At 43.2% G+C, this 13568-nt stretch overlaps 1 protein-coding gene across 2 annotated transcripts in view; it reads left to right on the forward strand.

Annotated features, from left to right (window-relative positions):
• Window positions 1-13568, forward strand: part of Ecr (ecdysone receptor) — a 198716-nt gene that overhangs the window by 20730 nt on the left and 164418 nt on the right. For both annotated transcript variants that reach the window (XM_072017722.1, XM_072017721.1), the window contains one exon: window positions 13110-13147. The gene's annotated coding sequence lies outside the window, so the exon portion shown is untranslated. The remainder of the gene's footprint in view (window positions 1-13109; window positions 13148-13568) is intronic.

A 13568-nucleotide genomic window follows, 5' to 3' on the forward strand; every position in this document is an offset into this window, starting at 1 on the left:
CTAAAGACCCGACGTAGAGTTTTCTTAGAGGTGGCGACCACTTCGACTCTTTTCATTTTCACATGTTTTCAACGCAAACAATATAGTTGTTTTTATCATAAGAGAAAATAAATAAATAAGATAAATATAAATTTATACTTGCCATTATTAATTCTTTCCTGTATCATTCAAGCATAAAGTATATTTAATTAAGCATAAGAGAATGAATGAATTATTATTTCCTATCATAGGAGTATCATAGTCGTCAAATTGTACCGTTTGACAGCGAGAAAAGTCGATTCATAAAATTCAGTTTACTCCTCTTTTTTATTATATACGTATTTTGTCAAGTGGTTCGAGTTACTTCAAAAGAACCGTATGGGAACAACAACAGGAAACACTCGATGTATATCGCATATTATTGATAAGATTTATTTTCGAATCACAACAATATGAAGATAAGATCGAGACAGAGCGTAACAAGTTTCTTTTGTAAGAAAAGCGGCAGGTCGATGGCTCCATGCACGTGGAATCTTAGTCCTGTTTACTTATTTATCGAGCTTCTCGACAGTCAGTGTCTAATGTTTGCCTCAGGATTTCCAGGAAACGCGATCTTTCAAATAAAGAAATTCTACGCGGAAAAATGTATACGAACGCTTCTGTCGTCGGACAGGAGGTCGTTGTTCTTTAAATTATCGGCAGATTGTCTTTAAAGCCGGGCAATAAGATTCTAAAAATAATATTGGGCTGTACCGTGCAAGCTTTCGCTGGTAAAACTCTCTAAACAAGTTTGAAAGGGTGGCTTAAAGTGATTCTGGTAGCCAAGCGGGGGTGTCAGAGTCCTCGAAGAGGCTTCGTTCGTCCAAACCTAATTATTCCTTGCTTCTTCGCTCTTGCGTAACTGCTTGGCAGTGTGCGCCACCCAACCACCAGGCTATTGGATCGTTGTTTCTATATTCTCGGTTGAAAATTCTTGGAAACACTCGTTATCGTGCCCAAAGACTTCGCCTCACGAATTTTACATATTTTTCCTCTAGAAGGGAAGCTTCTCTTTGCAGCCACAAAGTATCCTGCTATATTCACGCACTTCATCTCCGACGGTGTTACCTAAGAATATTTCTCAGCGCAGGAAATTTATTTTATTCTAATCGCTGTGAAAAATGTGGCAAGACGTGGGCCACCGATGGCCACCGTGATAGTCAATCGCGTTAAACGATCTTTTCCACCTGACAGCAAACAAGCCACGAAAAGTTGTCCAGGTCATCGCGATGACGGGGCTCATTGACCGACGTGTCTCATGTGGTGGGAAGGGTGCCCGGGGCTTGGCCGAAACCCGGCGACCCAGCACACGGTAGGTAGCTCCGTGGTAGCCGTGACATTGACCCTGGCATTGATCTCGCGACACCATACACAGGCTCGTGCTAACAGAGAAAGAGACACAAAGGCAGAGAGAGAGAGAAAGAGAGAGAGAGAGAAGGAGAGAGAGAGAGAGAGAGAGAGAGAGAGAGAGAGAATGAGAGAGCGAGGCGGTGCCGCGTGCGGTGCGTACGCAGTTGCGGTCCCGTTTCAAGCGGAGGCCCGCCGATCGGGTGACGAGGGAAGAGAGCACAGCCTCGTCTCGGCAGCCAGAGAGGGGAGTCACGGGGTAGGAGGCACTCTGGCGACCTTGGAGCGACCCCAACCAAGGTCGCAGACGCAGACGCCCCTTCCTTCTCGCGTTCCACGATTTCCCTCCGCTGCCCTCCGTGCAAGACCGCGCCCTCCTGCCTCCCGACGCGCCCTCTGCACTCCGTACGCCGATCCTCCAGGTCCCTGGCATCAGTTTGGCTCTTCCGTATCGCCCACTACACTCCCCCACCATCCACTAGTCCGAGTTTTCCTCGACACTTTTCTCTAGTTAAGATGAGGCGAGGCTATGGCTATGGACGAGCAGGTTGTAGAGGTATGATAGGGTGTTGTGTGTGTGTTGTTGAGACAGAGAGAGATAGAGTGGTTGGATTAGGTGATAGATAGCGTGCAGTATGTATACGGTGATTTATGAAGGTTCTTGGGTATTTATAGGGAATTTTAGCATTGTAACGAGCCGATTAATCCGATTGCTAGCACGACGTTGGGTAAATTTGAAAGTGAATAGGAATGGGTATAGATATTTATTAATATCGACGAAACGGCTGCAGATCGGTACAAGTTCTATGGAATTTTAATAAGAAACTAGGTTAGAATCGCCTAGTATGGTATCGCCATTACCTTAGAAAAATTTCTTTGTCGGAAATTAGTAAGAGCATTAAGAAGATAAACGCACCTGGCAAATTACCAAATTTTTGTTATTCAACGAACGATAAAAGACCGAGTTTGAGAATGACGTTAGTGGTAGGTTAGGTGAGAAGTTGACCTCATTTCGTAATTTTGGTAGCACAAGCCTCGACCTATCTCGTATAACCAATTACCCGTAACTTTTCTAAAATCCCTAGATCAAACACCAACCTGTGATGCCATAAACGTGGTATATCTCTTTAAAAGCACAGTGCCATAATAAGTTTTCCAAAGTACGCGCATGCAGTGCCTCGAGTCGACGAGATGCGGATCATCGATCGAACGATTGTTCATAGCCTCGACGAGACTCGTATCGAGGTTATACACGAGAGGCAGCAGGATACGTATTCGCGAAAATAACGCATCGTCGAGCGGTGACGCGTATTTTTAGGGCGGGACGCGAAAGCGTCGTGTCTTTCATGCGAATGATTCGTGTTATTTGTGTACCGGTTGCACGAAACGTCTTCGAGCACTGTTTGCGAAAACGTTCCAGCGCGATAGCGTGGTTCTAGCCGCTTCTTTATCGTCCAGTCGCTTCGTTTCTCATCCTCTTTTCAGTCTCACCGTCACGCCCCGCGTCCTTTCCCTGATGGCTTTTTGCGTCGTCGCACAGCCCGTCCGCCACCGTTGCATAGCTCAGACACTGCGCCTTACAAGCGATATTTTATGCGATCGTGTCCCCTCCCCCCTTGCTTTTATGCACTGCTTTGCTTACTTATTAGCGTCTTTCATATTCAACGAAGAGCTCTTTCTATACACGTATCCCAGTTGAGGATATTTTCATGTTTGTTGTCTCTTACAATTAGTCTAATCGGTTTGAACCATTAAGAAACTAGAGGAATCTCGAAATTTACGAAAGAGGTCTCCACTGTCAGGTTAAGGATTTGAAATAAGCTTCGCTTCCAGAGGTAATGCCAGTGCCAATAGCAGAGCTAACCCAAAAATTCTGTTTTAAAATCTGCAGCATAGGAATTTTGAGGAAGCCTCGCTTGCAGATTCGAGACTTGGTTGCAAAGTATCATCCAGAGCACAGTGTCATTAAGCCTGATATTCCAGACAGAAATCCTAAATAGACCTCGACCAAACCACTATCCCGATCCTTTGAAATCTTTCTGACGTACCTTTAAACCGGATGTAGTGCATGAAACCCCTGTCTTCTCGGTTTACAGGCACCGTTGCTCCGTTAGTCTCGTTGAACTCGGTTCAGAACCGTGGGCCAGCCTTGTATACGTCCTTCTTCGCTTTGTCGGCACGCTTTTATTCTCGCGGTTGGGCTTATTCGAGACGGGGTCGTTGTATCGGCCGAAGGACGAAGCGAGAGCCGCGTCTGTCGAGGATCCAGACCGTTTCTGATGATTTATGTAAACAAGGTTGAGAACCTCGCGGGAGGTCCGACGCGTGGGTCGCCACGACGACGTGGTTCGAATCGTCGTCGCCGGCTAACAACCCCGGTTTCAGGACCTCCAACACCATCGATACTCCCCTCGTCGCTACGCCTACACCTGCCAGTCTCGTTCTTACGGTAGTTGGCCTGAAATTTTATTGCTTTTCCGTTGATCCTGTCTGTTGGAATGATTTTGTTCGAGCTCGCCAAGTAAAGACTCGATCTCGCTTCTTTTTCGGGGGATTTACAATTCGCTGATACTTTAAGGTAGTTTATGTTAGGGATTCGAGGGATTTTAAGGTGAATTGTAATTGTGGGTTGCTTTAGGGAGCAGCAGGGGAGTAATAATTCTCTGTGCGTTGTAAATCGATAGCGAATACGAATTTGTGAACCAACGCGAACTGTACATGTTTCGACTATCAGATCGTCTGCCCTTTCCTGATGCTTAGAGCGATGTTTAGACCCAAACTTTGGTGTAGTGCAATTCGTTTGATTATGTTTGATTCCGTCTATGTGAAATTACAGCTATGCTAAATAATAAGTAAAGTAATAATAAATAAAAGTAAATCATAATAAATAAATAAGTGACGTATTAAGAAAATACGAAAAGGAAGATACGTAGACTGTTTCAAGTAAATAGGGAAATTTAATAAACTCGAGGTTTAATACTCCGAATAAAAATTCCTAACAGACCCTGGGAAATCTACCAAGCTATGAAAGATCCATAACTCGTCTCGAATTCACCAAACACCAAACTACTCGTTCAAACACATACAGAATCGAGAGGATTGTCATCGATTAACCAGTAAATCCTGGCAGCGATGATTCGATCGTGAAACTTGCCAACAGCAGAGAGGATTATTTGCATCGGCACTCAACCCGGGCTGCAAACAGCGAAACGACGCGATAGGGTTGTTCCAGAAACTCGGGGAAGCTCGTAACGAGAAGCTGATGGAACGTGTAGGAAGAGCACCGAAACCATTTAACAGCAGGGTGGATGGAAAAATTGCGTCCTTCTCTGAAATGGATGAGATGATGCGCGTAGGACTAGCCTGTTGGATATATATCGGATAATTACCACGGATCACATGCACACACGGTTCGAAGAAACGCGAACGGAACACGAACCTATCGAGTTTCACTCTGTGTCACGCCGCGCCCATTGCCACACGGCGGATAAACACATAGGCGAGCGCATGACAGAGCTGCTGGATCTTTAAATTGGCCCCATCAAAAACGTTAATTGGGTGAAGTGCACTCGGCCGGCTGCCTGTACAGAGTGTTTTTAATGTTTGGAAATTGAATTGGGTGAAAAGTAGTTGGGACGAAAGCCAGCCGAGTGTTACTCGTACGTTCGTTGGGATGAGAAGCGCATATTTAGGTTAGGTTCGCAGTTTGATCGAGTTTGAGCTGTCTTAAATATGCTTTAGGTTTAAGATAATTTTCTAGCGCTAATTATTTCGGCTAGATATTGAACGACACATTATCTGTAATTATATAAAACATCGATCTGCCTTATCTTCTTCCATTCGTACGTTCGTTCGTTGGGATGAGAAGCGCATATTTAGGTTAGGTTCGCAGTTTGATCGAGTTTGAGCTGTCTTAAATATGCTTTAGGTTTAAGATAATTTTCTAGCGCTAATTATTTCGGCTAGATATTGAACGACACATTATCTGTAATTATACAAAACATCGATCTGCCTTATCTTCTTCCATTTCGTTAAATGTTCCAATCTGATCTGACGAAACCATCAACCATCGTAAACCGGTCGAAAATCAACCATCTGAAAGCAACCAAATGGAACACGTTCCATAGGTCGCGCGTGTGATAGTCGAGTACAATGCACTGTGGCATAACCGGTACGTTTTTCAAAATCGTAGCCACGTCAATATATCAGCAGCATGTAGCAGGTTCCCATGGTTCCCCGGTATGGTGTACATACATCAAACGACGAAGAACGATGGAAGGCTGGAGGTCTGCGCTCTCCATGTGTACGCACGAGGATTTCCCCTTTCGGTACAGAGCCACGTGGCGTCGAGGCTGGTATTTGGGGATGGTTCGAGTCGCTCGACAGGGTAGGCACACCCGTTTCTATGACAACAGACGCGCAAAAACCCCATTGATACCAGAGATGTACTGTACGGGCAGGAACGAACCGACGTTTCCTTCTACCGTTTACGCACATACGATCTACAGAAAAATGCTCTCGAACGAAACGATCAACATCCTCTGAACACGCTATTCGACGCACAGACAGAGTGTCTAGTGTCTCGGACTTGTATCATTTAGCAAAAGCGTCATGGTGCTTGAAAGGTGACGTCAAGACTAGAAGCGACGAGAAATAATCTGGTGTACAGAAATTTATTCAAAAATAAAAATAGATCTTTTTAATTAAATCGAAAAATAGGTATTTCATATACGCATACTATCTTTAGGTTAACTTCATTTTCATCCTAATGCTTCTCTAGCTTTTATATGCGCCATAGTTTGATATAAATGAACCAAAAATGATTAGTAATATACATACTCGTAACATAATCTACGTTTAAGAGTAAATAATTCACACTAATCTTCAAAATTACATCGAAAATGCTTCATACACATTTTTAGGTTAGGTCTCATCCGAGCCGCGATACCTTTCTGCCATATATATTTATCACAGTATGTAGCGATAGACCAAAACCGATCTTACACTGAATCCACATGAAAATAAAAATTGAGAGAAGCGAAAAATAATTTTCTCTTGAGTTTTCATTGGCGTCGCAATATTTCTCCGCCATTTACACGCATCACAGTACGCGATAAAAACCTCCTTCTTACTATTCGAAACGCACCATCCACAGGTGATCGTCTTCCAACGAGACGTCAATCAAGATTACGTTTAAATCGTTGGAAATCCTACCATCGCTTCAAAATAACTTAAATCGATCGATATCTCACCATCTCTCGCTTCAACGTGCCATCGTTCGGTGCAACGATCATTTTCGACGCCAGATAGCTTAATGGTGTTAGCGTGTCTGGCTTATGGACGCGCGAACGCAATCGAGTGTAGCGATGACTGGATGGTGGTGTGGCATCGATAGCATAGTCGGCGTCCTTGCTCTCCTAGATTGACTCGAAGCGGATCGTTTGCAACGCTCGTAAAGGAACGCGGTCTATTTCCCGAGGTGGCAGCGTCGCTTCTCCTCAGCAAGTTCTGTTCCTCCTCCTAATTCCAGTTGACGACGCAGAAGAAGCGAATCGTGCTTCGGTCGTAATGGATTCAACCTTCTGGGAAAGGACTCGTACCGATGTACTGGCTGTTGGATATTTTCGGATTCATTATAGATATTTATAGACGTTTTCAAGAAAAACTAGAAAATTTTTAGGTTATGTGTTTATCGTAAATTTGGTATTAAAGGTATGTGTTTTGATCGAGGATAAGTATTTTAGTGGAAGTTTGAGTAAAATTTAAATTAGTCATATAAATTTGGCATTGAAATTGCTAATCTATTTGGGGATAGCTTGGGGAGAATTTAGGTTAGTTTTCTGTCATAAATTTGAGATTTGTATTGTTAATAATTTTCAAGAAATTCAGGAACCATGATATGTGTTTTGATCGAGGATAAGCATTTTAGTGGAAGTTTGAGTAAAATTTAAATTAGTCATATAAATTTGGCATTGAAATTGCTAATCAATTTGGGGATAGCTTGGGGAGAATTTAGGTTAGTTTTCTGTCATAAATTTGAGATTTGTATTGTTAATAATTTTCAAGAAATTCAGGAACCGTGATATGTGTTTTGATCGAGGATAAGTATTTTAGTGAAAGTTTGAGTAAAATTTAAATTAGTCATATAAATTTGGCATTGAAATTGCTAATCAGTTTGGAGATAGCCTGAAGAGAATTTAGGTTAGTTTTCTGTCATAAATTTGGGATTTGTATTGTTAATGATGTTCAAGAAATTCAGGAATCATTACTATAATGAGAATTTTGAGAAAGTTTAGGGACATTTAAAAATAAAAATATTGATTCATAAATTGGCATGTAGGAATAAAGAAACGTTGAATGAGAATATGCGAACAGTAGAGGGAGAAGGATAACGACCGTTACAGGTGGCCGAATTAAAGAGGCTCCAATACACTTCTAACAGATTTCGCTTTGTTGCATATTTATGATGGGTAATGAACGACATTAGCATATTTATGAGGACGGTAGAAAACACGCTCATCTCCCGAGAATGAATTTGTCAACTCATGCAAAGTAACATTAGGCCCAAATTCATTTTCTCTTATGATTAGTACAACTCTACAGATACTTACTATGACACTCGATGAAAGCGAAGCCACAGGATTGTCAATGTTCCAGAAGATAACAATATCAACTTCTGGTGACAATTTCTATCGACTATCAGTCGCTTCCAGATCAGTTCCACCGAGTTTAACCCTCGGCCAGTAAACTCGGTCGTTGAAACGAACCTGACCTCCTGTTCCTCGTCTCTTTCACTCTTCCCCTCCCTTTCATTCATCCGCTGCCCCTGTTCCCCGAAGAAGAAAAGAAAGAAATATCATCTTTGATATTTCTCGCTGCTGCTCTTCCCGTTAATGGCTGTTTTTTTGCATTCTGTCCGCTCCTTTACCTCAGTTGCACTTTTTCCTGAAATTCTAGCATCGCGTTTCATCCGCCTCTGGAAACCTTCTTCCTCGATCGTTCCTTTTTTCCCTCTGGTGTTTGCTGTTCTCCAGTTCGATCCACCTTTTTACCTCGGTGTTTTATAGTCGGGTCGTTATTGCTGCCGAGCAATTTCCTGCGGCCTTCCCCGAGATCCTCGTCCTCTTCCACGGCAATGTAGAACGACAAAGACGACTGCGTGTTGCCTTGTTCGCTGACTTTCCCTTTTATTTCTTCTCTTCGTCGGCTTCTTCCCTTCGTTTCCACGTTATACGTGTTCTCAGTAATTAGGTCTCATCTAACTGAGACTTTGCCTCTTTCTTGCCTCGCGTTTCGACTGATCGTCGTGTTCGTCGATTCGTTCAGCATGTGTTTGAGGTTAAGTCTTTCGTTTCTCAGGATTTGCACAGCTATTGGAATTTCTTAAACGCTGTTATTTCCGGGAACGTGCAACCATACGTTCAAAGATTTCTAAAAGATACAAAAGTTTCTAGAATCTGCATTGCTAGAACCTTTATGATCGACAAAGTTGTCTAAAATACATTAAGTTTCCTACAACGCACAGTGCTGCACGCAGCGGCCGAACATCGAAATAATCGTTGTTCGATTTTGATCTTATTATTCGATGATATCATCAGCCTGTACGTAACTGACAGGAAATGTAAACAATCAGTCCTCGCCAAAATCGATTAGCGATTAGTGATATAGTGTTTGCTACATATGGACCAAGATATAATTTTAAATTTCAAATAATTTTGGTTGTTTAAAGGATTTCTGCTCGACACTTACGAGGAATGAGAAGATCGGTCTCGACATCGCAACTATTTACTTAAACGTTGCCGTGTGGCGTTAGTCAAAGAAATAAACACTCAAGATATTTCAAGCAAGCCAAAGTGTAAAGAAAATACTAGCGAAGATTTGATAAACAGACTTTTGCTCGCGTCGAATCCTCTGATATCGAGTTTCAGGAAAACTGCACGTTATACGCGTTGTTTTTCATCTTTGTACCGAATTCTCGTCCAAATGGAACGCGCGAACGTAGCCTGCTAACCCGCGATCTACGAACTTGGCCAGCAAATTATCATTTTCGTCGCGAATCCTCGTTTAAACGCTACACTGTGTACGATGGGTCAAGTGGTTTCTTCGCATCGATAGAATTTTTCAGAATTTCAAGAAAAGTTCCTTGAAACCGTAAAGTGGCTTATGATTCGCAGCAAAGATTTCCTAGAACGTCTAAGGTTTCCTAGAATCAATCGAAGTCATTAATATCGACAAAACAGTAGAAAAGTTGTAAACACGGGGGCGATCGTTCGAACAGCTGCGTATACTTGACTTTCGTTTCGCTGGTATTTTTAGTACGACCGATTTCCGCGAATGGCGTGCATCACCTGGCGCGTATTTTCGCGCGCGGTGACATTGCGTCGTTTTTAGCACGAGGACGTTATACCCTGACGGAAAGCACAGCGACCACGGCAACGACTGTTTCCAATGTTGTCGATTACAGCGAAACGTTCAAAGGTCGCATTCGATCTACCGTCAAATTGCCTCTAAGTGAAATTAACTTTTCTTCGCTGACTCTTGCCAGTAATTTCATGCTTACAGAACTTTCTCATTAAACAGTGGCCTAGTTTACCGATTAATTTCCCTATTACGGTATACCGAATTGAAACTCGTTTAAAAGCGCACGATAAACCGAATCTAACCTATAAAGTTCGCGACAGGGAATTTTTGAATCGTCCAGCCGATTCTTAACAAGTTTCTGGTAACCGTAAAGGGTCAATGGTGGCTAGTCTGGCGAAACATCGTCACGTAAAAATCACTAGCCAGCCGGCCAAGTACCCGCATCGTCGGTTGCCCAAGTTAACCTTTAATCAAGCGTTTCACCTTGGCATAACCCCTCGATCATCGAGCGAAATTGTTACGTTGTCGCGAGAGAAAAACCTTTCCGCGTGTATACACGAGCTTTCGGCTGGAAATTATCGGAGAGACTGCACACCGCGCGTCAGCGGATGGCCGATCTATTCAGGATGTTTTCCTCTTTTCTTTTTTTTTTTTTTTTTTGTTCGTCAGAGCCAGGCCCCGATTACATCGGCCGTTCGGGTCTTTGTTTTGTTCACCGTTGGCCAGCCTGTTATTACAAAATAGCTGGATTTTCTAGGGGATTGAATTCCTATTGTTAATGTTGGTGAAAGCACGGTGCTTGATCGTGGCGTAAACTACGTATAATGTTCGGGTTATCCTGGGTAATGGAATAATTGGATGCGTACGTTTCTTCGTTTTTTCGAAGGCATTCCAAAACGATAGAGGAATTGGAAAGGCGTGGTGCAATTTTCAAACATCCTGCGCTGCGCGAGATCGCTGCCACGTGTGAAAAAGTACCGAGAATTTCCAACTTTGGAAAAGAAAAATCCTTCGTACAAGCATTGTAAGTTTTTGGTACTTTCTATCGGTTTACATTCGAGAGAAAAATTCGTAGCATATGGTCGAAGCAAACGCTGTTTGCTCTGGTTTGTCGCAACCGGGTCACGTTGCGTTGATTTAACGAGAAGCCAGGCTGCCTTTAAGGCGTGCCAATAGAGCGAATTTATAAAACACGCCCACGACTGCGCTCGCGGCCTCTGTTTACGCCGGTGCAATGTCTCAGCAAGGTCACGCATCATGGTTCGCTCGTAAATGCTTTTAGCGTGCCCACCTACGGCCGTTTGTCGTGGCACAGATAAATATCGTTGCACGAACGAGCTGCCTGTTCAGTCGACACCGGCCCACAGTACGTGTCAGTCGATACTTTTAACCCTTTCATTGTTGCAATGTTACAAGCGACCCATAGTCATCCAACCGCCCCTTCTATAGCAGAAGCTGACTACAGTCGCTTCGATTTTCTTAAATGTGTCTATATTTTAATCTTCCTACATCAAATCCATTATTTTCATGAATTTTATTCTACGCGTATATTCCTATTCGTGTCAGATGATTTTCAAAGTTTGCCTACTTGGACGCATATTTATTCCTATCTTACTCGTTGTACCTTAATTTAATTACAACAAAGTACAGACTTCGTCGTAGCGAAACGATCAGTTGCACCGTTCCTCGTAAACGTCTGGCTCGTTTCGATCAATTTTTCCCATGTCCCATATATTTTACGCAGAACAACGAGACTCGCCTTTCTATTTCTAGAACGAAATTCCCCAGAAAGGCAATCTCTCTGATTCCACGGCACCAAAGCGTAAGTCGTCCCAATAACTTCAGCCTGTGCAAGACAAAGTGGCACGTTGTCACGAACGCGTCGAGAACCCTTCCTCCGTTTGGTTTGAACGACGCGACGTATAAATGTCGGGTCTATGGTACACGCTGTACACATCGAGGCACATAGCGTACAGGTAATGGCCGAGCCTCGGTGCTTTGCCTCGCATCGTAAAGTGGGAGCAAGAGCAGCAGGGTTCAAGAACACCCGCTACCACTCCTTGATCAATACCAGCGGGATATTCTACGTCCTACCGCGAGTTCGGAACGCAGTGCGGCGTTACACGCACGCAGACCGACGCTCGGCGTCGCTGCGAACGCGCGCCGCCTAGGCCACCGCATTCTGTCCTATCCTGTCCTGTACTGTACTGGCCACGGCCATGAAACACGACCATGCAACAAGCCACCTTACTCGCCAATTAATTCGCAAGAACCGGCGGCCAAATGCCGCGCGCGCGCGCTTTCTTTTAATATCCTCCGGAGGCTTGTTGGAGTCCTGGCCGGTCTCTCGGGGAGGTCGGTAGATCGCGATCGAACTTCTTCTCGGTTTTTGTTCGGCTTCGTCGATTGGTCGAGTTCGGGCAAGGAATTTTAGACGTGCATTTCCAACGAATGTATGTCGTCGCCATAGCGGTATTTGTATGCTTGCTGAATTATTAGTAAGGAAATTAGGGAATTTTTGCGCTGCGATACCGATAGTACTAGTTGGTACTAGATAGTACTAATGGGGAATTTGGAAAAGTTGGGCATAAACGATCGTGGTTATACGTTGGTAGCTCGTTTGGAGATATTCTATGCATCTAGTAAGAAATTTGGAAACACTTTACGATATTAGTAGGAAATTTGCATTTATTTCATAGGAGAGTTTCCAAAAAAGACAGACGCGTCTACGTTTGTCTACAGTACAAGGAGATAACGAAGTAATTTATAGAAGTAAATATATGGATAAATAATTTGCTCGAACAAAAGCAATCAGTAGATGTATTAGCTTTGTGAAAAAAAAAAAGAGAATTCAACGGCCATAACCTAAAAAATTATCGTGATGGGAGGTTCGTTTTTCCAAGAGTAAAAGGTGGAGAAGAGAATGACTAGGCCGTCAGACCACGACGGAACTCTTTGCAATGCAAATGATACATTTAAATCCTTTTTAATCCGCGAAATAAAAAGAGCGGGCCGCTCAGATCGTAGCTCGTTGATTGCGCCATGTTCCCGCCAATGGGGAGGCTCGCCGAGACTCCGCCAGTTCGCGTGCAGTTTGGCAAAAGAGAAACCGGAATAACGTATCGCCGTGGCGTAGAATTCTAAGCAGCCTGCCGCTGTTCCACGCATATACACACACGTACACATGCACACACCGAAACAGGTTTTCGCGAATTTCGACCGCTTGCTCTGCCTTTAGGTCTTGCGTCTCCGGATAATACGTCGTCTTTCGATTTCGTAGATTTTTCACACTCCTCTGATTTCTACGTCCAATTATATTCTTTAATTTCTAAGTGGAATTAAATTTGTAAATCTAACTTTATAATTTTCTTGTTGTTTTCTAGATGTCTCTTGGCGCTCTTCTAATGATTGGGTCTTTTTGGTAAGTCTGCTATTTTAGACACTTTTAAGACAGAAAAAAAAATTATATCTCTTTTCAAAGTTTCGTCTACCGTCCGGTAGAAACGGTCTCCGGTTATTCTTACGTAGAAGTTTTTATCTCTGGAGAAATAACGTTTGTTTGCCGGTAGATAAAAATTTTTTGAACAACCCGTCGGTTTCTCGAACTCTACCGCCCAAAGGGTTAATCTTATCTTCGTCCTTATCTAATTTGCTTTTGAAACTACTGTGTTATCCCTCTAACTATGTGTACATACATTTATCGAGTAATACGGAAATGAAACGGACGATGGTCGAATCGATCCACTATATCGAGTTCCGTTTTCATTATTCTCTTTTGCACGCCAACTTGGTCGTTCAAATTAATTTCGCAGCTCCGACGGGGAATTAAAAAGCTCCGACGG

Source organism: Bombus fervidus, chromosome 15 (assembly GCF_041682495.2).
Source record: "Bombus fervidus isolate BK054 chromosome 15, iyBomFerv1, whole genome shotgun sequence".
NCBI classification, from domain to species: domain Eukaryota; kingdom Metazoa; phylum Arthropoda; class Insecta; order Hymenoptera; family Apidae; genus Bombus; species Bombus fervidus.